The following is a 25,034-nucleotide window of genomic DNA, read 5'->3' as shown; positions in this document are numbered from 1 at the left end:
CAGGCTCGGGTTGTTCTGTGTGTGTGACTGTGTGTAGATAACCAGCAGAGCCCTCTCTTACATTTTGCCTCGTGTACCCCCTAAACCCTCAGCTTCCAGACTCCGAAGTAGGAGCAAGTGGGGGTGGGGGGTGGGGGAAAATGCAGTTCCATTGTGGGCCAACCGCGCGGAGATAGGGGCGGAACTTTTGAGGCGACGAGATTTTTCCAGCCTCGCATTTTTGACGCACATGGTTAAGAGCGCTTGGCGCCAGCGCTAAGAATTCCCTGAAGTCACCAGAGAGAATAAGAGTGGTTCTGCGAACTCCATCTGGCTTGCCATCTCGCCCCTTTCTCTCCCTTTAGGTCTGTCTTTCTCCTGGCCGGTCTCTCGGTCTCTCTCTGCGGTGGTGGAGCAAGAGCGGCGGGGGTCAGGGTGTCGGCTCAAGATGCCCCCTCCCGCGTCTCTGGCGGCCCGACCCCAGAGGGTGCGAGAAGCCCAGGCCTTTCCCCTTCTGACACCGACCACCGAGGTCACCTCAGGGTTTTCACCAGTCTCCGGAGGCTGAAACCCGCCCTTCCCCCACTCTGCTGGCCGCCGGAGCCTGAGGCCGCACCGCTGTGCTTCCAGCAGCGGCCCCAAACCCGGGGTCTGGTTTTGCCTGCACTCGCCGGCCAATCTCTGCTCCAATGCACCGAAGAGAAGGAAAGTAATTCTGCAAGCACGAGATGACCCCCAACACACATCCACATCCACCCAATCGGTGTTCTAAGCGTCCAGATGCCCAGGAAGAGAGACATTTTACTCGGTCGTCCGCATGCTGGCCTCGCTTCGGTTTTGGACTGTGGGAGGGGAGCTTGCTGATTTCACTTGTAAATATCTCAACTTGCCTTTGGCCTCAACGGTGGAGGTGGACTTAACCACGATTTCGGCCCCTTCTCTCACGTGCCTGTTTTTGCCCATAGCTCCACCTTAACCCTGGGGTCACCCCAGTTGCCACTCCTGACCCCCCATTGCCACTCCAGCGCTCCAGAGAGGAAGGCGGGAGAGGAAAGTTTGTGGGGTTCTGAACCGAAAATGTCGACATCTTGCTAATGGTCTGCAAACTTCCGCCAATTATGACTGACCTCCCAGACTCGGCCCCAGGAGGCTCGTATTATGCAGGGAGGCCGCAGTAACTGGGGATCAAAAGCGGGAAGGTGCGAACTCCTCTTTGTCTCTGCGGGGCCGCCGCGCCCCCCTCCCGGTGGGTGATAAACCCACTCTGGCGCCGGCCGTGCGCTGGGTGATTAATTTGCGAACAAACAAAAGCGGCCTGGTGGTCACTGCATTCGGGTTAAACATTGGCTAGCGCGTTCCGAAGACTTGTGCCATGCCTGGCGGCTGGGACAACTCGCAGACCAGCGCGCCACGGGTCCGGGCTTTTAGGCTGTAGCCGAGGGCTCTACCATGGTTATTTTTCCCCTCCTCCATGCAGACCCCTTCGATCTTCTCGGTCTCTCTCCCCGCCTCACGTTCAACAAAAGACAGACGGAGAAATACTGGAGCAGCCTAGCCTGACCCTGGGCAGAGCCTGAGAAACGGTGCTTTAAAAGAGCGGGAAAAGGGGGCCAAAATTTGAATCCAAGAGGAGGCGCCGAACTTCTGGTGTCCCTACAATATTCCTCCATCTATATTGCAAAGAGTATTCACCTAATTGTAGGCCTGATTTTTTTTTTTTTAATTCTCTCCAAATCTGGGATGTCTGAAGTGTTTAAGGTGAAGAATAGTATGAATGAGGATTTTAAAGTGGGCAAGGGGCGAGGAGGAGCCTCAGAATAAATGTTATATGTGCACACGCGCGCACACACGCACGCGCACGCAACCAAATCTTCTATCCCCAGGTCAGGCCACGCAAGAGGCAGAGAAGCCCCCTTTGCCGAAGAATCCCCCCCAGGAAGCCTTTGCAGCTCCCACTTTTCCCTAGGGCATCGTCTGCCTCCCACTCTAAAGGGGGGCAGATCGACCCTTTTGTGACCGAATGGTGTTTATCTGGAGTTTACAAAACCCGGGGGAGGGGCGCGGTGGGGTGGAAGGAGAAAGGATGGTGGATAGGCGGGGTCGTTTACTTTGGCAAGTTTGCTGTAAATATTCTTTTCAGCATGTGTGAGGTCTGGCGAGGGACTATTACACGCTTATTCCCCCTTAAACTTTCGCCCACCGTTTGCTGCGCGGAGCTGTTTTTCAGTCCGAGGTGTCGCTGAACTGGGAACTCTGTTGACATAAGGACATCCAGGGGTTTCTCCGGGAGGGTCTGGGGCCTAATTAAGAAGTTTACTAAGGAGGTCGGTCAAAACGTAAACTTTCTCTGGGGAGGGGCTTTCTGGGTAGAGACAGCTCCCTGTTTCTGGCCAGTGCCCCTGCCCATGGGATCCCAGGCTCTTTTGATATTGACAGACGTTGAAACTGACTAGGTGTCTGCTTCAGGACTCCCATAGTCCTTTGCGTTCAATTCCCCAAACCCTGGAGGTGATTTTTTTTAGCGGGCACCTCAGGGAGGCAGCTCCCCCGAGGTGAGGGCCTAGGTTAAGTTCCTCTAGCAGATAGAAGCCAGCACCCTCCTTTCCACATTAGCACCCCTGTGCTACCCCAAACCCTGACTCTTTCACACGCAGCTCTGAAGTCAAAGGAGGACTTCACGGACCTGGGAGGCTTGGTTTTCCTCCTGGAGTTTCGTATCTTTCCCCGCCTTCCCCCTGCAAATTTGCTTTAAGAACCTAGTGCCTCTCAGGTCTGGAGGCTTCAGGATCAGTCTTTTTGATGGAGAGTCAGTTTCCCCATCTTTCTTTCCCTCCAGAGGTAGGCACAAGAGTCTTGGTTGGACCAGACAGGACACCCATTTCTGTTTCTGTTTCTCTTTCTTCTGCTTGGGCTGTCCTCTCTCTCTGTCCACGTCTTTCAAGATTCCATGACTGCAGATCTGTGTTTTTTATTCTGTTTTCTTCTACTTTCTCTTCTCTTCCTGGCGTCTATCTTGTTCTCAGCTTCTATAACTCCTCAGCCTCTACCTCCCAGCCTTCACTTATCTCATTATTTTTTTAAAAATTTTATTTACTACCTTTTCTGTTCGTTCTTCTTCTCTTCCCTTCCTATTTTCTCTGGCTTTCCTGGTCCTCTCTGGATTCTCTTCTGCCTTTCTATGTTTCTGTATTGCCTCTGTATCCACCCCCAACTCTTCCTCTTTTCCAGAAATCAAGACAGGCTGGAGTTAACCTCTCCCTGGGGTTCAAGCAGACACCTTCCCCTCATATTCCTGGCCTGGATGATAAGGTGTCCTCCAAGATAGAAGAATGCTGGGCCCATTTGTGTAGATTTGAAGTCTCGCTTTCTGCGTTTAGTATTCCCCAAACCACCCTTTGCCCAGGGCTGGCCTCTCACCTCTGTTCCAATGCTCCGATCTCCCATCCTTTCTCTCTCCCCCTCCTTTCCAAGGCAGGAGCCCAGGGTGAAGGGCACCATGGCAGGTTCTAAAGCCCCAGTTCCTAGCCTCTGTCTGGCCCCAGCAACACAGGTCTTTCCTGTAAGGCACATTTCCCTGTCCTCTGACAGCCCTCTAAATTATTGATCAGGGCGATTCAGTGCAAGAGCCTGAAGCATGTGTGTGTGTGTGTGTGTGTGTGTGAGTGAGAGAGAGAGAGAGAGAGAGGATTGTCAAAGTTGTCTAGCTTGGGGAAGCAGTATTTTTAGTACAGAGGTTCACTTTGGCGCCAGTTGGTTTATGCTGTTTCTAGAGCATCATTCGTTATATACTTAATCCATGCTTATCATACCTCCCTTTAATGTAAATATGTTTTTGGCAGAGGCAGAATGAAAAGATTTCACCCTCTGCATTATTCTTATTAGCACCCACCTTTCATCAAAGCAGATCGCTCTACAAAATGGCAAATTTGTAAACGGCCAATGATTTAGAGAAGTTGGAAGGGAAGCAAGGAGGGAAGGATGAAGGAAGTAGTGTGTGTGTGTCTGGGGAGCGTGCTTCTTATACATCTGTGAAAGGTTTTTCCCCTCTCTCTCTGTCAGGAAAAGGAACTAATTGTGGTTTCCTAATTTCAAACCAATCTACATCTTCAATACTCTCTTTGTGTGTTTTACCCCATTACTTAAAAAAAAAAAAAAAGAAAGAAAGAAAGAAACGCGAGATAATGCAATGGATATTTCATAGTCCAGTCGAAATGAGTTCACTGGGAAGAGGCTGGGAATTTTTCCTCTCATCTTATCTGATCCAGCATCTGCAAGGCGCAGAGCCAGAGCTGACTTCGGCCTCAGGCACGGGGCACTGTTGACCACCCAAAATCTTTCTTCTTTCAACATCCTCTTTCCAGATGTCTCAGTCGAGACAGGTAAGGGTGTCAATGGCACTTCAGCAATATGTCCTAAGAATGTAGCCTCAGGGAGTGGTGGGAATCTCGGGGACAGAATATTTCAAAGGGTGAAGGGAAATAGACCGATGTATTCTCCAGTCCCCAACTGCAGACTAGGGGTGTCCACTGACTGAACAGGAGCCCTTAATTCTGTGACTTTCTGCTTTTGCTACTGTCCATTATTTCTGGTGTTGTTGTTAGGTGCCCCGGGGTGGGGGGCAGTGGGGTCTTGCCCTTCGAGGGCAGACAAGGCGGAGGGAACAAGAGACTGCGTAAGTGAGAGGGCATGGCAAATCAGATAACTGCTACTACTGTGTGGGAAGTTGACAGGGCAAAGAAAGATCAGCTCCTCTAAAGCTGCTGAACTAAGTGTCCCCTAGTAGCCTCAGACACGTTTCCTCAATTTGAGCACAATATCCATTACTATTTCCCATACTGGGTTTCAATTAAAAAGGGTGAGAGCTGAGAGGGAAGGCAGGAGAGGAAGGGACCAGTGAGCACCCAAGTGTGTGTGTCTGTGTGTGTTTTTCCTCTTTTCTTTCCATTTCTTTCTTGGAGCCTCTCCACTGCTCCTCGACAGCCAGCCAATCTGCCTGTGTTCCTAAAGGTAATGCCTTCCTGTCTCCCAAATCGAGTAGGTGAAGAGACAGGAAAGGAGGTAACACCGACAGAATCTTTTATCTCCAGGGAAGCCCGCAAAAGATATAGTTGTGTGTGTGGAGTGCCTTTGGGAAGGACTTTGCCTTGCCTGTGTAGGCATGGGGTTTCAGATATCGGAGGGATATAGGCACTGAAGGTTCCAGCCTTTTCTGTCATATTGGAAACTGATCAAATCCCTCCTTCCTTGTACAGTCTTATGGGCAACCTACCCTTTTGCGGTTCTAAGACACAGGGTGTTTAGCAGCTGGTTTCACCTGCTTCTCTGGTATGCCTGGCAGGTAGGGGGCTTGCTACCCCAGCTTCCAAAGCCAGGATTTGGGTTGTGGATGCAGGGTCCCAACTCTAGGCCTTAGCCCGGCTCTCACTCTCCCACCGAACACACCTCTCAGAATTTGGAATCAAGCACCAGCTCCTTTTCTGCGTCTGTGTTCTCTGATCACTGACCCTCTACCAGGGCCACTCAGATAACTGGCCACTAGCTGCACCTCTGTGTCTTAATTACCTGACAGTCTGGGGAACCTTTTCCTCCATGTCAGTAATGACTAGAGACCTCAACAATGGGACCTCATTTTAAGTCAGAGATGTCTTGCTCCTGACCTAGTCATCCTGGCCCCCAAATAAGACATAAATCCTGCCCGAGTTTTTAGCATATCCAGGGAATGAACCAGTAGGAGCCAGAGCGACAGTTCTCTGGCTCTCAACCAGAGCTGAAGGCTTGGGTGACAGTTTTGGCCTTAGAGATGCGAAGAGCCTTTAAAACTCTCCAGCTTGGCCTTGGAATACAGAAGGGTTCCAGAAGTTTCTCTCTCTCTCTCTTTTTAACTTGCAAATTATCTTACTGTCCTTTATTAGGACATATAAGAACTAATGCAAATGTGATGAGAAATAGCTGTCAAGTTTGTAAAAGCAATTTTTTAACTCACTGTTATTCTCTTTTTGGATTTTCTTTCTTTTCTTTTTGTTTTTGAACTTTTAATTTTGTATTGGGGTAGAGCCGATGAGGTGTGAAGAACTGGGAAGCCTGGTGTGCTACAGTCCATGGGGTCGCAAAGAATCGGACACGACTGAGCAACTAAACAACAAGAGCTGATGAATACTCCTGTGACAGTCTCCGGTGAACAACAACGGGACTCAGCTATACAGAGGCATTCTCTTTCTTTTTAAATTTGTATTTCTGTTTTAGGGGAAGAAGAGAGAGCAAGGGAGCAGGGACACACACAGACATAGAAAGAGGGAATGTTTGGAATTATGAGAGAGCTTTCCTTAAGAGTTGCTTTTGCTGGCGCCCAGGCCTCGGTACGTTTCATCTCCAAGCCAAATACTAAAAATCCTTCTGGCGGGCGCTTGGGAGGGCAGACAGGAGAGGCCTTCCCGATCTAGGGACCAACCTGTCCCCTACGTTTCCTCCTGACGCCCTGTCCTCCTTGCGCTTGGGAAAGGAAAACTTCGGGCCCCAGGACGGAGGGAGAGAGAGTGACAACCTAGGGTTCCCCCTGTAAGGTGCTTTTGGGCGATGGTTTCCCCTCCCCTTCCCCCCAAGCGGGGGGTTTTCACCTACCGCCGCCCCTTCCCCTTCCCCTTACCCCGGTTCCAAATACGGAAGCTGGACGTGCTTCGCTGCGGCTCCAGGCCTCGCCTAGCGCGGTACCTGAAGACGCTCGCGGCCTTGGATTACGGGTGGAGGGGGCCCGGGGCTGCGATCTGGGGCCCCCCAACACCCGCAGCGGCAGGCGGGGAAGCACAGGGGTCCCGGACGAGGCTGGTCCGCCCCGGGCCTCGGTGGCGACAAGGTCCTGCCAGGCACTGGCTCCCCGCGCGGGTTACCTGACTTTCCTCTGCGGCGGCCGGGGCGGGGCGAGTCGGCTTCCCGGGTGGGAGGGCGGCCTGCCTACCCCGCGGAACTCACAAATTCTCCCCAAAACTAAGATCGCGGGGATTCAGTTAGGAACCCCTCACCGCGCACCGCCCCCGCCCCCACCCCCCCCCACGTCCGATGTGTCTTTTTGCAGCCTGGATTCCTAACTCCCGCCCCACTCCGGTAGAAAAGGATTAATGGGGGGTGGGGGGGCGGGAATAGTAATGACCTTGGGAGGGGGCACTAACAAGGAAAGAGTCGCGTAGCACTCTCTGTCTCTCAAAGGGGTGGAAAAACCATTGCAAGGGAGAGAGCCTCCTGGGAGAAAAACCGGGCTCGGAGAGAACCAGGCTGAGCCTGGTGAGATTTTCTGCGCGCAAAGGGAGGGTGGAGTGGAGGGAGCCATCTCCTCTCCCACCGCTGGGGTGTGTTTTTACATGTTTTCTCAGCAGCAAGTTCTATAAACAGGTCAGCCCTATGCTGCCAGGGATCTCTGGCTGCCAGTGTAGACGCCTCTCTTTCCCCCTCTCCCCCTCTGCAAGTCAAACGCGCAGGAGATGCGGGTGGGAGTCCGGGCCGGGGGAGGGGCACCACCTTCCACTTCTGACTTGGAGGGTATATCTGCTTTTGAAATAGCTTCTCTTGTCTTCAGAGGGTAAAATATGAGTTCCCAGCATGTCTGAGTCTGGTCTTCTGGTACCTCAAGCAAAATTTGGGGAGGGAAGGGAAGGGAGGCTGTTCTAATTACCTTTGAGCTGAGCGGGGGGTGGGGCGGGGGATTCTGTCTTTTCAGTCCGGTCCTGCTGGGGTGCCCCTGCGTATTATTAAACCCAGACGCTCCGTCCAGAACTTGGGGCCATGCGGAAAAGATTTACAATTAAGCCAATTGGGGCAGAATACAACCATCCAAAGTTTGCAGGTGTAAATAATGCCTTGCTTTTTTTGGCATTCCAAGCGACTTCATTTCAAAACCCACCCCCCTTCCACCCTACCCACCCATGGCTGGACTCTAGTTCTTTTAGGGGAGAGGGGGAGAGAGAGTAGCAGAGTTAGGATTTTTCTATTAGACAAGTTAAAATATGATGTTGCACTCACTTTTATGTCCGTGTATTAATGTCGTGGATAACCAGGACAGGCTCCTCTATTTCATTTCTCTGTCTAGAATTGAGAACTGTTGGAGTCAATGAAAGGCCTTTTGAGAGTGGGTTATGAATTCTTTCTTTTTTTTAAAGGAATGGAACAGATTTTTATATAACAGATATTAGAGTTGGATTATTTTACAGATTTTTTTTTAGTTGTAGAAATTTGAGTGAGAGAGGATAAGAAAAAAAAAAAAAGGAAATTGCCTTTAGTTGGCATATCAGAATACTGCCTGCCCCAAGCTGCATCTGGGGAAGAGGTGGTCTTTCAGACAGCAGAGCCAGATGCCTCCTAGAGCTTCAGTTTAGATCTTCCTAATATTTGGAGAAGGAAATGGCAACCCACTCCAGTACTCTTGCCTGGGAAATCCCATGAACAGAGGAGCCTGGTGGGGTAGAGTCCATGGTGTCCAAAAGAGTTGGACATGACTTAGGGACTAAACAACAACAGCGATTGGAGAGCTGGTTAAATGATGTATGGGCCCAACTTCAAGGCTACACTCCATTGCATTATTTAAACATAATAGAACGTGTGTGTGTGCTTCTAGGACGTTCTGTGTGGGTACAAGTGTGTATAGTGGGTAGCCCCACATAGGAAATGTGTAGCCCCAGATAGTAGCCCCAGATAGGAAAGGAAATCTCAGATTTAAAGATGCTTTGCAATCACACCTCACAGGCAGACTCCCATTTGATCAATATAGACAGAGTTAAATTTGTTTTGCTGCTACGCAGTTACTCCTTTTCTCTTGGAGCAATAGTCTGTTACAAATTACCGGGAAATTGGAGAATGTGTCCCCCACCCCAACTGTTGTTCAGTGTTTTCAGTCTTGCACTAACCCGCTCAATAATATATGTAATGTGTGTGTACACAGGCACTTTTCCAAAAAATTAGCGATAACATTCCAGCTGTATAAAGAGTGATGCTTTTTCTCCCTCTGCAAGTGGGACTCAGTCTGTGGCTGAGTTGCCACTCTGGAGACCTATTCCCTGGGGACTGACACCCCCGAGGATCTAGAAGTAGGAGGCTTTCCAGCCCAGGTTGCATGCAAAGGCAGGGAATCAAGGCGCCTGACTCCAGCCAGTATAAGGTCATAGGTGTAGAATTAGGAAGGCAGGACTTAACATGTCCGCAACAAAAAGAGAGAAAGCGTCAACTCAGCCTGGGGTGAAACCCCTGAGCCGGCACAGGAAAAGTTTCTAAGCAGTGGTGGAACAAACACTATTTTTCGCCTCCTCTTTCCTTTCTTTTTTTTTTTTTTTTCCCTCCTTGAAAGAACTTCCCTGTCCAGTGCATATGTTGGGCATAAATAAAGAGGGGGTGGTGGGGGTGGTGGTGATTATTGAACGCTGGGTGAACCTGAATCAGCCTTAAGCAATCGGGGTGTGTGTGAGGAGGGTAGAAGATAGACATGTCCTAATTTGGAGTGAGAGGGGGTGGATGGAGGAAGGGACCGACTCCAGCTTAGAAACCTCGATCCTTTCGGCTGGAGGGACTCGCCAGGAACCTCTGCCCAGGGTGCCCTTGCCGTCTCGCCGCTGGATGGCGCTGAGGGGAGACAGGCTGGCAGGCGCTCGTCCTCCTGTGCCCCCGCAAGGCCTGAGCAAATTTCCGCCAATGCGTGGGGTTGGGACCGTGGTTTTGAGCCAGAGCAGTGACAGTCCTGATGCACCAGGAGGCGGGAGCTGTTTTTGGAGTCGGGGGTGGGAGAGGGTCACCCAGAGTCCCACCAGGTCTGGAAGCTGGACAAAGAGAGTATGGGCAAGAATGGGGGTGTGTGAAAAGATGGTTCTCAGGGCAAACTAGTGCCTCATTTCTTGGGTGTCACCTGTTTACCTAGAAAGGTGTGTGTGTAGACGGGGGAATGGTCTGGACAGGAGGTCAGCTAGATAGGTATGGAGATTTGCAAAGGGTACAGGCTTTGCAGAACCTCATTGTCCAGTGTCACTTTTTGCAAAGGCCAATCTAATGGTCCCCCTCCCCCTGCCACAACCCCCTCTCCCCCTACCCAGGTATGCTCTGTCTAATTGGAGTGGCAGGCCCTCCCGGCTGGAATTGTATCTGGGATTGAGAATCTCAGGGCTGGGGTGCACTCCGATCTCAGGCTCCCTGGGGGCTGGCACGTTGTCAGACTGACCTGAGTCCTCATTTGGGAGTGTCTGTCTAAAGGCACTTACGACCTCAGGCTGGCTGTTCCGCAGCCAAAGGAGGAACTGCGGGCTACAATTTGGAGAAGAATAAATTCATGTCGAACTTACTAAGCACTTACTATGCACCAGGTACTGCGTTAGATGCTGCGATCTTGTCAAAAGTTACTTACAGAGCTAGAAAAAAAAAACACCTTAACCAAAGAAGTTAATCACTCTGGGTGTGTGTTTGTGTGTGAGTCACTCAGTCGTGTCTGACTCTTTTCGACCCCCTTTTGTTCATGGAGTTCTCCAGGCAAGAATACTGGAATGGGTTGCCATTCCCTTCTCCAGGGGATCTTCCCGACCCAGGGATTGAACGTGGGTCTCCTGCATTGCATGCAGCTTCTTCACCCTCTGAGCCACCAGGGAAGCCCAATCACTCTGGGTAAGAGTGTCTAATATCAGTTCTCCACCTTGAAAGCTCCTAGAGAGATAAGACTCCTCACATCTCTAGCTCTGTTTGGGGGGTGCTCAATAAATCATCTTTCAATACAGGGATGAAAATGAAGGAAGGAAAGGAAAGAAGTCAAACTAAAGGTGATTTTCTGTGCATATGAAAAATAAGTGACCACTTCAAAGAGCACTTTAAAAAAAAGCATCGAATTTGTAAGCTGTTCCCCCAAACAGATCCTGACATGAGAGTGAAAAGATGGTAGTGGGAAGAGAAATTGGGTGTAATGGATAGAAACATCCACTTGGTCATTCCACAAAATACTGACCGAGACTTCTCTGCGGTGAAAACATAGGTCTTCACCAGCTTGATGCTTATGGTCCTGAGTTTTGGTCACTATGGTTTAAAAAAAAAATAGAGATCATTCCCATTTTAAAGATCAGGAAAGTTGAGGCCGAGGAGAGAGAGTGTCGGGAGAGAACTCAAGATCTTAAAGCAGGAAGGCTGAACTAAAGTTGGCCTCAGCTCTTCTGTGCTCTAGGGAGGCAGAAGGCTGGATGATTTTTGCTCCTGGGGAGTGTGGGGGCCCTGGGAACCCCAGCGGTGCTGACAAGTCACCTCGGGCTGGCTTGGGGGGACGACAGAAGTTTATACCCTGATGAGGTTGCAAAGACCACCCCAGCTCTGCTTGTCCCACCTTCAACCTTGGGACTATGATGAGGGATCTAACCTCCGAACCTCCCATCCATTGTTTCCCGTTCAGCGTGTTCACCTAGCCTAGGACGGAGCAGCTCTGCTGCTTTTTACAGACCAGAATTTGTGGGACAGAAAGCTAGGGAGTCTCGTCCAAGGTCGCCTGGCTAAAGAATGACAGTAAAGAAGACTTTACGACGACCCCTCCCTGCCAGGGTTTTAGGAGTCTGTCCAAACCCCTCTCCTCATTAGTACCCCAATGCCCTGTGCGGCCGGGGCACCTGCGGTGGGTTCATCAAGTGTTGGTTGATTGAATAAACTTAGTTCTTATTTGGTTCCTTTGTTTTAAAAATTGCACAAACCAAAAAAATGGATCAGTGATCGAATAAAAGGGAGTGGATTGAGAAGCTCATTCCCCTGACTGGCTGCCTGGCGGTGGACAGCCTTGGGTCACCGGTGAGCCCTGGCAGCGGTAAGGTCACTTTCCACCAGCTTTACAAAGACGGTTGTGATTTCCTTCGGTCTATATTTTCGTCCTAGACTTCGTTGGGGTGATCGATGGAGGAGACAAGCTGACCCACCGTGAGGTCAATACAATCGATGCAGTCCTCCATGGACGACCTCTCAGAAACCGCTCCAGTGGCTGCGTGCTGGGTTCCACCCAAAAGCTTTCGGGATTTCAGATTTCTTACTCCCGTGCTGAAGTTACCGCACTGGAAGGAGGATGGGGGTAGGTGGGCAGGAAGAAGCCTCCAGCCTCACCTGAGGGAGTCTCTGGGAACTACGGGTCGGGAGAATCTCTGCTCCCAGGCAGCCAGCCACGCTCTCAGCAAAGTCTGGTAAATTTCGTTCTGGAGCTTCCCGGCCTTGGAATCAGACACCCTCCAACTTTTCCCAGCGGGTCGGCTGTCCTTAGCCCTCGGTTCCTCATCTGCGAAATGGGTTTGTTACGAAATACTGTTTATTGAAGAGAATGTCTGTGAAATCCCCTTGGAGGATGATTATGTTCTAAGACCTTTCCCATACTTTGGCTCACCGAATACAACACTCTGAGGAGGCGGGCGTCTTTCATGGATCTCTGTTTCCCAGATGAGAAACTGAGGCATGCAGAGAGATAGAGACTTGACTGAGCTTGGACAGCTGGTGAGCCCCTCCTGGAGCTGAGATTCACCCTAGGGAGGGTCTAACTCCTCATCTGGCTTTCAACAAGGTCACAGGTGCCGCCTTCGCGTGCGCACACACATACACACACACAGTAGGTACACAAGGGCGATCTTTTTCTTTGCCCTTTAGGGAGCACACATTCCATGGAACCCTTTCCCAAGCACATCTCTAAATTGCTTTGATCCGTAGGTCTCTCTCTTCCTTCTGGAAACAAAATGCAGTGGTGGTGGTGGTGGGTGGGGGGGAATGTTCGAGTCTGACAAATCTTCTTAAACTCGGAAATCCAGAGCTTTCAAGACATTTTTTTTTTTTTTTTGTACGAAGGAAGGAGGGGTACGTGTGTGTATGTAGAATCAATATGGGCCAGACAGCCCTTCACAAAGGGACTCCAGGCGGGCGCCTCGGCCGCACGGCCCCCGCCCCACCGCCCGCAGCGAATTAATTGGGCCCTGAAAGAAGGGGCAACGTAGCTTCCAGTTAATTAGTCAAGAAATGAATCAAGCCCCAGCGGCCTGGCAAAGGCCCCTGGGGCGCGGGTTTTGTGCAAGTCAAATCGGTCGGTGGGGCGCTCCCCTTTGGGTCGGGTGGGGCGCAGCGGGGAACTAGGCTTGGGCGCCTCTGGCTGCCCCGCGCCCGGCGCCTTGTACCCCGCGCCCCAGAGCAGGCTCCCGCGCTCCCTCGGGCTCTCACTTTCATCATCTGTTTCCTGTTTCCTGACTCCCTCCGTCCGCCTCTCCTTTTCCTTTTCGTCTTTGCCGTAGCCCCTTCTCCCAGAACTTTGCTCGCGGTTTTCCATCCCGTCTCCCTGCTGCGTCTGGCTCCAAGCTCTCCGTTTTGGGGCATCTTCCTCTAAAGCCCCTGCCTCCGCCTAGCACATCTGGGGCTGGGTGGTCAGGAAATGGTGCCTGGGATGTGGAGAAACCCGAACTTAGGGGACACAGGGTGGAAATGAGCCCTGGCTTTGGAGCCCTGAGGCCTGCTGTGTGTTCCTAGGTACACATTCTTCATCCTTCAACCTAGGATCCAGGTCCCTGGCTCTGGTTAGGAGAACCCTCTGAGATAATGCAGGGCTTTGAAAGGGTTTTATAACTCATGACCCGTGTCCCCAAGCGATGAGGACTTAGAATTGAGGCACACCTGCCACACATAAGCAGCTGTTGAGCTCCAGCAGTGTGTTTTCCTTACTTTGTTCCTCCACTCCTCCTCCAGTCACTCTGGGTAACCCAGGCAGCCAAGATCCCGGGTGTTTTCCATCAAAGCAGCTCTGCTGGAGAGGAGGGAGGGGAGACACAAATCGTTAAACTCAGTTATTTCAAGGTCTTTTTGTGCCATGCACCAGCGGTCTCTCCTGAACTAAAGGGACGGAACTGGGGGCTCAGAGATGTGGACTGATCCTCCTGGAGTCACACAGCAAAGGGGAGGCAAGGCTGAGACTTTCACCCTCAAACACGCGTTCGGTGCCTTGACTCGGTGCTGCCCTTTGAGAACGCAAAGAGCTCAGGGATCCTCAAAGGTCCTGCTGGCCAGACCTCGGCTCCGAACATTTATGTACAGGAAGAGGTTCGCTAGAATCACCTTGCCTCCTCCAGCTTGGAGCTAAGGCCCGAATCTCTCTCCAATTCTGCATTTCTTTCCCGTCTGTCTTTGTCTTTCGAGCTCAGTCTCTACTTTAGTCTCCCACCCACCAGTCTTTCTCTCTCCCCCTCAACCTGCCTTCGAATGCACAGGGCTGAGGTCAGAATCTCTCCCACTTTCTTCCAAATATCTAGGTAGTTGCTCACATCTCGCGGCTTGGAGCGGGGTTGACACCCATCTGCCGCGAACCGCCAGGATCGGAGCCACAGATGCAGACTCGCAGACTCTATTAAATTCCATGCCCTTGCGTCTCTGCCGCCCGGCCCCCCATCCCCAGGCCCTCCCCAAGCCGCATCCACCCGGTCCTAGGAGAGACCCCAGCGGATGATTCGATGAACGCCTCAGTTCCACACAGGAGCCCCGAACCGCGTTTTTTAATTTCTTCCTTTGCTTGCTATTGACCGACTTTGGCTTCGCTCAAGGCCCCGAGGTGCCTGCGCCGCGCTTGGCTTTGCTTCCTGCCTCTCGAGGCAAGCTGGGGACTGCGGTTTCCGCTCGCCAAGTCCCTGCCAGGCGCGCGCGCAGGGGCTTGGCGAGCTTGGCGCGCGCGTTTGGCGCACACTGCTTTGGGCCTCAGTTTCCCCGCCCCTTTCGGATCATACAAGCGCGAGACGAAACGGCTGGGACTGGAGGCATGGCCAGCGGATTGGGTGGTGGCGGGCACCGCAGTTTCTGTGTGTGGAGCGGAGTTAAGCCTGGAATCACGGCCGCCGCGCCTTCCCTGTTCCTCCTCTCCGCGGACTATTACCCACCTCCACGACCCCAGTCTCCCTCAAGTATCACCAGCAGCCTGGTGGAGCTCGGTTGGCGGCGTAGGGATGCTGGCTACCTCAAGGCGAGGGCGAGCCAGCAGGTGCGGGCAGGGCTGGTTCCCTGCAGTTGCCGGCTCCACAGTCATGACTGGTGGCCTTGGGTACATAGGCGGCCTCGGTCAAGCCTCGTTCCATCAAAGTGTTGGCACATACCTCCTACTGAGCTTTAAAAGGGGGCCTATTAGAGCCTTGGAACTTTGGAAGAGTCCCCTAACTCTTCTGAGCCTCATTTGCCTCCTCTGAAAAATGGGGACGATAGGTCCTGCTGCGGAGGACGAAGGCAAGGAGTAAATGAGACCTCTTGTGTACATCACTCAGTCTAACCCCTGGCACATAGTAAGTGCTCATTAAGCATTAGCTGTTTGGGCACCCTAATCTCTCTGTCTCTATATATCATATAGCTATTTTGATAAAATAGATACACTTAGTATCTACTTAGTATATATGCATTTACTAAATGTATAGACTCAGTGCATACTTAGCATATAACGTGGGTGTGTGCTCAGTCACTTCAGTCCTGTCCGGCTCTTTGCCACTCCATGGAGTGTAGCCTGTCAGGCTCCTCTGTCCTTGGGATTTTTCCTGCAAGGGTACTGGAGTGCATTGCCATGCGCTCCTCCTCAGAATCTTCCCAACTCAGGGATCGAACCCCTGTCTCCTGCGTTGCAGGCAGATTCTTTACTACTGAGCCACCAGGGAAGCCCAGTATATCACATATACACTAAAAATATATGCTATGTATGTCTAGAGTATCTTTAAGAGATATTCTTCTTTTCTTAGACCACTACCTAGCATATATTAGGCCCTTTCTCTATTAGCATTGCTTTACCCAGTTCTTTAAAAAAATTTTTTTTTTTTTTGGCTACACGACATGGCATGCATAACCTTAGTTCCTCCATCAGGGGTCCAATCCGTGCTTCCTGCTTTGGGAGTGTGGAGTCTTAACCACTGGACTGCCAGCGAAGTCCCTCTTACCTAGTTCTGTTTACATCTCAGCCTGAAGCCCCATTCCTTGTCCTCGCCCAAGTTGATCCTGTAGTGATCAAGCCTCCCACTCTAGGCTTCATGCCACTGCAGGCTACTTTCTGGAATCCCAGGATCTCAGAACTGCAAGTGACTCCAGAAAGTGTGTTCCCTTCTTGTCCTTGCACGGGAGTTCAGGCCCCAGAGGGGCTTGGAGACCAGGTTCCAATGCCTTTTCAGCCTCAACCATCTCCATCTCCTGACAGGAGGAAAAAGTGTCTGTATCTATCTCTTGGGATCTATTGAGGGAAAAGCACTTGTGGAAAATAAAAGAATATGGTTGGGTGCCTGGAGCATCCTTGGGCAGAGACCCCAGGGCCGAGAGCTCTGTAAATGAGGAGATGCCTATGTGTGACCTGGGATGGAAGGGGTGCTGGGCCCCTGCGAGGGTTCCTTGATGCCTCCTGGCTCTCAGCACAGCTGTGTGTGGCTGACTCTACTCTCAGGCCCAGACTGCAGCTGCCCAATTGCTGATCATCAGCAGGAGACCACAGTCCCCTTCCTCGGTCCTCTAGGACATACTGAGACCGCTTCTTTTCAGCCTGAGAGTGAATGGCGTGGTCGGAAAGAGAGAGATGAGAAAGGAGAGATGGTAAGATGGAAAAGGAGGATGACTGGGAGTGTGGGGAGAAGTGAGTGAGAGCAAGAGAGAGAAGGGACGCTTGGGGAGCAGGGAGGAAGGAGAAAACAGAGGGAGACAGACACCCACCCGGAGATGGACAGAAACACTTCATACCTGGAGAGACTGGGAGAGGCAGAGAGAGAGAGAGAAACTCAAGAGACAAAGAGAGAAGCAACTAAGAGGCGCAGAGAGGGGACAAAAGAAGGAAGGAGCTTGGGAAGCAATGTCCCAAAGGAGACAGAAGCGAGCTGGTAGGGAAATGACAGCCCAGGGAGGCCTCCGGCAGCCCAGCCACACCCCCCGGCCCGCCCTCCCGACATGTTATTTAACTTGCCAGGAGATTATCTAGTACAGTATAAATGCCTGCATTAAATCATGATTGAACTCCTCCAACCGAACAATTCCCCAAGTAGCCTCCAGCCCTAGGGGAATATGGTTTTCAAAACCCCTCGAAGCATCAGATACCAGCAATTTAGGAGATAAATTATCATTCACTAGGGGTTTCCAGGGGCCCCCTTAAAGGCCTCTGGGGTGGGGGTGGGGGAGTGTGTGGCTAAGAGCCTCTGTCCGTGCAGGAAAAGACACCGCATTTCTCTCTCGGCCATCGGATTTGCCTGGAAGCCTCTCTCCTTCCCCAGTGCACAGCCACCCAAACCCACAAGGAAGGTTGGGCCCGTAGGGTCCAAAGTTGGCCAAGAAGACGAAACATTCTGCCGGAGTCCTCCAGATTCCCAGAGTGCATTGGGCGAGATGGAGAGGGGCTGTGCACGCAGTTTCTTAGCTGCTCCCTCTGGAGAGGGATGGATGGAGTGGTGATGGAGAATGTCCCCAGCGACACCTGGGAAAGCAGACTTTCATTCAACCAGGTGGGGGGAGGGGGGAGCGGTGAGAGACAAGGAGAAGGGTTAGATACTGGAGAAAAGCCTGGTTTAAGGCAAAGTCTCCCTACTTCTGTGTCTCATCACTCCAACTAGTTGATCAAATAAAGTAGGGCTCATCTTCCCTCTCACCCCATGGGTCTTCCTCACTGGTCTCCCAGTGTGCTGAGAAAGGTATTTTCAAAGGTAGCAAATAAAAAGATTTCCTTTTTATTCCTCTTCCTCCCAGTGCTTCCACCTCCTCTCCTTGCAAGGCTTGTTTGTTTTGCTTTAACAAACAGCTTATAGAGTTTGCTTTAAAGGAGCACTTAAAAAATTGTACCCCTAGGGCAGGCCAAGTGTTAACTGCTTGTGTGTGTGTGACTGTGTGTGTGTGTGCTTAGGCCTCCTGAGTGGGCTTGTAGTTATAAAGGCGACCTGTTTCAGGTGCAGAAAGCTGGGAGAGGGGAGTGGCAAGGAATGCCTGGACAGATTTACACCTGTCCTTACAGCTGCCCTCGACAACACTTACAGCCTCCAGAAATGACCCTTGGTGCCGACTTGTCTGGAAGCCATCAGGGTTAGTTTTGAAGCAGGAGTCTTCAAGTGGGTAAAGCTCTGCCCAGCCCCTCCCAGCCCATCTTCCCTGTTGCTGTCTTCAAGTGCTGCCCCTTCCGCTCCTGCCCACCAGCCCCCTCACCCCTCCCCTGCTTTCTCAGTTTCCTCTGTCAGACACATATCATCATTTGACTTTCTGATCCCTTGGTGCTACCGTCTAATGAGGGCGGGGCAGGGTGCAGAGCTTGCAGCCAGCTCATCGTGGCCAGCCCCCTGCTTCCCCACAAGGAGCTGGGTCTGGCCCCAGGAATCTGCGCAGGGGGGTGGGGTGGGGATTCCTGACTCTACCTTCCAGCCAGTTTCTGCCCCCTGCCACCAGCCCCACCCCAGCCCACCGGCCAGACAGTTTGAGCGACTGACTGATAATATCCAGACGCCTCTGGAATCCCGCTTGCAGTCCTCCCAGCGCTGCTCGGCCTGGTCTGCAGAAGTGGGGGCAGTGGGCAGCAGGCATTCAGCCGTGACACTTGTTGCCACCTCTCAGAGGCCGCTGAAAGGCCCACTCAGCCGGGCCCTTCAGGACGGTGGACCCTGGAGCCAGGGCACTCAGAAGACATGTTTGACACCCATGCTGGGAACTTTGAGTCCAGTCCCCAACTTTCTCTGGCTGGCCCTGGCCCTGAAGAGGTCTAGGAGGCCGAGAGGGGGGCAGATCACAGGCCATCGGGGTGGGGGGCGGGCAGCGCTGGGCGGAGGGGTGGGGAAGTCCAGCACTTTGCCTGAGAAGTAGCAGGCACTGGGCAAGTACCCAGCCTTGAGTCCCTCACTGGCAAAACTGGGAGGGGTGGAGGAGGGAGATGTGAGAGCATCTTCATGTTTATATATCCTGGTCTCACTTTCACAATGATTTCCTTAACATATATTTCAGGCATCTTCTCACTTTTTGGGGGGGGGGCCATGCTGTGTGGCTGGTGAAATCTCAGTTCCCCAACCAAGGATTGATCCCAGACCCTCTGCTGTGAAAGCTTAGAGTCTGAAACCACCCAACCACCAGGGAAATCTCCATCTGCTGACTTTTTTGAAACACCTATCTTGTCGAAATTGAAACCTTTATCTGGGTACCGTAAATCAAACTCAAGTCTCACTTCCCAGAAGTAGAATGAAAGTGGTGAGTTGTGGAAAGAAAACAATATGACAAGGCTCCGAGCAGGGCTAATTGTTAGAAGGGTGATCGAGACAGGTAGGTGGGTGCTCATTTGGGGCTGGACTTAGTCTGAAGGTCCAAAAAAGAACTGAAGTGGGGCAGTGGGGAGGGACTTCCCTGCTGATCCAATGGCTAAGAATTTTCACTTCGACTGCAAGGGGCACGGGTTCGATCCTTGGTAGGGGAATTAGGATCTTGCGTGCCACAAGGCACAGCTGAAAAAATAAAACAAAGGAATTGAAAGGGGACTGGCTCTTTTTCTGGGAGATTTAGTCCCATTTAATGCCACTTTCAGCACCCTCCCTTGTACCCTTTTGACATTTTGGAGATGAACACTCTGTGCGCTCTCCTAGCACTTTTTAATGGCACCGAAAGCCAAAGCAGTCTTCTGCTCTGATTTGGGGTTTCTGATTCTGCCGTTCCATGAGCCTCAGGATCATGGTTCAAGCCCTGCCTTCGTTTTCTCCATCACCACTAACGGCTTCACCACCTTTCTGGGCCATGGACTCCTTGGGCTGTCTTGTGAAGCCTGTGGATACTGCCTCAGAATTCTTTTTTCTTTTTACAAGAGATGGGATAACAATTTTGAAGAAAAGAAATATTAAAAATATAAAAGTATCAGGACTTCCCTGGCGGTCCAGTGGCTAAGACTCCACACTTCCAGTGCAGGGGGTTTGGGTTTGATCCCTGGTCAGGGAATTAGATCCCACAAGCCGAAAGCAAGAGTTTGCATGCCGCAACTGAAGTCCCACATGCTGCAATTAAAGAAACTGCATAAGATCCCATGTGCTCCAACTAAGACACAGTACATCCAAAAAGAAAAGCATAGTAATATATGTGTACCCAATTCATTAAATCAGACAATCTAGCCATGGTCCTGATACTGTATATTTGAAATCAGGATGAGCAAAAGAATATTTGGGGGTCTCAGTCATGCCTGTAATATGGTTATGAAAATACCTGTGATTGCTATTGGACCATATCACAGCCAGTGCGAGTCCTCCTGGGGGTGGTCACCTGGATTCACAATGGAAGAAAATACTAATTTCAGTAAGTCTTCCAAGTTCACAGATCCTGGAATTCTCTCTAGGGATACCCCTGGAAGAGTTCATTGGAGAACCCCTGAAGTACAGAGGGAATAAACTGGGCTCTTGGTCTCTGTGAGGGACAGAAGGAGGTTCTCATGGGAAACAGGCCAGCTTTGAGAGCTGATGCAATCGCCAGATACCACAAGCTCGGGCAGAAAGGAAAGGCATTATCAACAACATTTCAAGGAATATTTCTCAATAGGCCCAGAGGCGAGAGAGAGGTCTGGCTTGGGACGGTTTGTCTCAGAGAGGGGAATTTTCTCCCCAAAGAGGCCACCGTCAGTGTCCCCATCGTAACACACCCACGCTCCGCCTCTGGGGTGATGTTCTGGGCAACTCTGTAACCTTCAAAACGTCTGCTTTCCTACCTACTTAACGGATCGCTGCCTTTCCCCCTCCACCAACGCTGTAATACCCGCACAGCTACCTTGCCCCAAAGGATTTGTGGACAGGTCTGACCTTAACATCGGGTAACCCCTTCATAAATGTTAAGACACAGGACTGGTGCATTTTCTGCCTTTAGACAAAGCACTTAGTCAAACCTCTGTGATCAGGGAAGGGAAGTTGCAAATGGCCCCAGGACGGTACTTGTTACCGTCCTTGGCGAAATACAGTTTAAAGAACTCAGAGTTCCTGGGACAAGTACTCGGAGGCCTGTTAGGGGATAACCACAAACCGGAATGCTGGAAACCGTCAAAACACCCTCACGTAAATTGAGTGTAGCTTAACACTGAACAATGTAACCTCAGCAGATCCTGGGGTCCCAGCAAAAGGAGAACAAAAGCATTTATGGACCAGCTACTCTGCGCAAGACCTGTGTTCTGTTCTTGGCTTGTGTTACCTGAAGGTCTCATTACCAGGTCTAATATTCATTCATTCAACTCATTCCTTCAGTTAGCAAATATTTACCAAGGGTCCACCATGTATGTGTCTCAGGCTAAGGATATAGCAGCAGCCAAGCACATAAAATTGTCCCTGAGGACCTTCTAACAGGACAGCAAATAATGAGAAACAAAAACAGGGAAAATAAATGTCTGGTAGTGAGAAATCAAATGAAAAACAAACAAAAAATCAGAAAAAGGAGTTGTGAGTGGGGGATGGGGGCTTCATTTTTATTTTAGTTATTTATTAAAAAAAAAAAAATTATCCATGACATGCAGCATGTGGAAAATGAGATCTTAATTCTCCAACCAGGGATCAAACCCATGGCCCTGCATTGGAAGTGCAGAGTCTTAACCACTGTCAGGGAAAGTCCTTATTATATTTTACTTCTTTTTTTAAATTTTATTTTATTCTTAATTGGAGGATAGTTACAATATTGTGATGGTTTCTGCCATACATCAACGTGAATTAACCACATTTTACTTTTTATTTACTTTTCTTTTTTTGGCTGCAATACGAGGCATGCAGGATCTTAGTTCCTTGAACAGGGATCAAATCTGTGCCTCCCTGCAGTGGAAGTTCAGAGTCCTAATCACTGGACCACCAGGAAAAGTCCTGGGGGCTTCATTTTAAAGGAAGTATGAGAGAGAAGACAGGTGTGGGAGACCCAGCTTTAACTGAACACCTGGTGTATCCTGGATTCTGAGCCGGGCACCCTCTATCCGTCATCTCCATCATTCTAGGTCTTTCTTATTTTCATCCCTGTTTTATTGTTGGGGAAGGTGAGGCTCAGAGAGGTTAAGTGACTCACGAAGGCCTGCCTATTGCAGAGTTAGAATTTGAACCCAGGACTCAATTGCTCTTTCTTCTATCTCAGGCTGCCTCAGACACATTCCCGGGAAGACAGAAGAAAGGAAGAAACAGGAAGGTCATGGAGGAGTGGCAGAAGACCAATGAGTAAACTTGACCCTGTGAGTCCTCAGCTCTGTTTTCTAAGACTGGGGAAACTGAGGCCCAGACAAGACAAGTAATTGTCCAAGGTCACAGAGGAAAAAAAAAAATCCCAATAGCTACATGACTTGGCTCATCAGCACCTGTTCTTCTCTTGGGATCATATGGCAAGTCACTTTGGCGGTCTGGGCCTCAGTTTACTTATCTGTAAAATGGAGCCAAATAGATCAATCACCTGCAGTTGATCAACAAGAAAGACAAGATCCCTCAGGAGAGATAATTTATCCTAATACTTGGCACAGAATTGATAAGCAATAAGTATTAGATTTTTTCACTCTTTCTCAACCAACCTGATCCTTGGCACCATTTGGTCCAGAGTAGAGAGTCAAATATCTACTTGTTTTTGTGGTCTGAGTTAGTGATCTCTAAACTTATATATATATATTTAAAATTTTTATTGGAGGATAATTGCTTTACAGTATTGCGCTGGTTTCTGTCATACAGCAACGTGAATCAGTCACAGGGATACACATATCCCCCACCTCTGGAACCTCCCTCGCATCTCCCACCCCATCTCACCTCGCTAGCTTGTCACAGAGCACCGGGTTTGAGCTTCCTGTGTCATATAGCAAATTTCCACTGGCTATCTATTTTATATACGGTAACGTATATGTTTCCACGCTACTCTCTCAGTTTGTCCCGCCTTCTCCTTCCCTCGCTGTGTCCAGAAGTCTGTTCCCTATTGTCTGTGTCTCCTTTGCTGCCCTGCAAATAGGTTCATCAGTATCTTTCTAGATCCCATACACAGGCATCCAAATATTTTTAATGAAAATTTTCCAACATAAAAGAATAGAGAGACTGCAGCAGGAATTCCCAAATACCCACCACCAGTTCAATAATGATCAACTCATGGCCCGTCTTGTTTCATTGATATACCCTCCCTGGATTGTTTTAATGCAAATGCAGACAGTATATCATTTCATTTCTAAATACTTCAGTATGCAGCTCCAAAACACAAGAATAAAAAAATTTTAAAAACGGCCACAAGACTGTTATCACACACGGACCCCATAAGCAATCACTGGGTTATTTTGTGAAATAACCTGTTAGTACTCAGTGTTGCCCGACCATCTCCATTCTCCTTATTTTATTGCAGTTGGATGGTTGCCGTTGGGTTCCAGTTGGGTCTACACTGATTTTGATTTTATACCTCTTACATCCACTTCCCGTTTTTTCCCCTGAAAAAAATTGTAAATGGAAATAATGGACTCATTCTGGCTCCTACCGTTTGTCCACCCATAGACTCATTCTTACATTTCTCTGTCCCCTGTATTTCCTATAGACTAGTGGGTTGCACAGAGTCGGACACGACTGAAGCTACTTAGCAGCAGTGGGTAGAAAGAGATGTTTGGTGAGCTTCAGAGTTGAATCTTTTGGCAAATCTGCTTCATGGATGACAGTATGTACTTCTGCTTTTACTATTTATTTATTTTTGGCCAGGGTGCGTGGCTTGCAGGATCTCCCTGACCAGGGACTGAACTGTGCCCTCCTCCGTGGACGTGCAGAGCCCTAACCGCTGGACAGCCAGGGCACTCCTGGTGGTGTGTACTTCTACCAAAAGACTCACAAAATTGCTTGTATTTCTTCTTGGTTTGTGAGCAGCTGCTGAAGACCATTTTCGGCGTGGATCCATCATTTCTTTAAGGGTTTGCACAACAGTGATATTTCGTGTCTTTCATTTCATCTTCATTATGTGAAATACTCCCAAATTTCTCAAGAGGACACCACATCACTAAACGCTAAGGTTTGAGCAGACATCATCCACTATCTACATTTTCACGCTTTTCAGTGATAAACCTCTTCGACTGAATTTGACATATGTTATATCACTGAACTGCACTCAACTGGAAATTAAAAGAGATAACCTTTGAAAACAAATGTGCCTAGAATTTCTTCCTGCAGTCAGTGGTCAGTCCATTCCTAATCCGGGGGCTGTGGGCAACTTTGTCGGGAATTTCTTTTCTTTCCCTTTTAAAAATTTTTATTGGAATACGGTTGATTTACAATGCTGTGTTCGTTTCAGGTGTAAGGAATTTATTTCTGCATTCAGTCAGGAAATTCAATTTGCCTCTTGCAAACAAAATGAAAAAGGAGCCTGTGAAGCTCTCTGAAAATGTTGATCGATCCGTGGGACCCTCCCCCCGCCCCCCATCTCCCCCTACTTTTCACCAGCGCTGGGAGAAGGGAAGGTCGGTTTGGGAGAATCCTGAGCAGAGAAGGTTTACCAACTGGAAGCTGCTTTAGGGAAAAGTGCATTGTTTCTGCTTTCATTTTTCATGTCAAAGTCCTCACGCCATCAGAGCACACAGGAGACTTTAAACAAACCACATTGCCCCCAGGTCTGCTTCTTGAAGGAGGGGATTTACTCTTTACCCCTCCCCCTGACGAGTGTTAACAGCAGAATTAAGGCTGGGGAATCTGGCAGGGGCTCGCTTGCAGCAGGGAAGGTGTGTCTGGGCTTTTTTGCAAGGCATTAATCACTTGTTTATAGAGGGGGAAGAAAAAAAAAAAACAAACAGAAGGAAGACAGTGGGGGCTGTTCCCTATTCTGGGTTCCCTTCCAGGCAAACCCTCTCACGGCCACAAGTGAAAGTCGATCAGTCGTGTCCGACCCTTTGAGATCCCATGGACGATACATACAGTCCATGGAGTTCTCCAGGCCAGAATACTGCAGTGGGTAGCCTTTCCCTTCTCCAGGGAACCTTCCCAACTCAGGGATTGAACCCAGGTCTCCCGCATTGCAGGCAGATTCTTTACCAGCTGAGCCACCAGGGGAGTCCACGAATACAGGAGTGGGTAGCCTACCCTTTCTCCAGGGGATCTTCCTGATCCAGGAATCAAACCGGGGTCTCCTGTACTGCAGGCGAATTCTCT

At 50.1% G+C, this 25,034-nt stretch overlaps 1 long non-coding RNA gene across 1 annotated transcript in view; it reads left to right on the top strand.

Moving 5' to 3' along the window:
* Positions 1–24,038, top strand: part of LOC147355520 (uncharacterized) — a 28,732-nt gene extending 4,694 nt beyond the window's left edge. The window contains exons 2-3 of the long non-coding RNA XR_015144006.1: positions 22,027–22,120; positions 23,601–24,038. This is a non-coding gene — a long non-coding RNA (uncharacterized LOC147355520). The remainder of the gene's footprint in view (positions 1–22,026; positions 22,121–23,600) is intronic.
* The last annotated feature ends 996 nt before the right edge of the window (positions 24,039–25,034 follow it).

Source organism: Bos grunniens, chromosome 17, assembly GCF_055505025.1.
Source record: "Bos grunniens cultivar Pamir isolate PY7600 chromosome 17, Bosgru_T2T1.0, whole genome shotgun sequence".
Classification (NCBI taxonomy): domain Eukaryota; kingdom Metazoa; phylum Chordata; class Mammalia; order Artiodactyla; family Bovidae; genus Bos; species Bos grunniens.
Note: the sequence above shows the minus strand (reverse complement) of the source record. Positions and strands in the feature narration are given on the sequence as shown.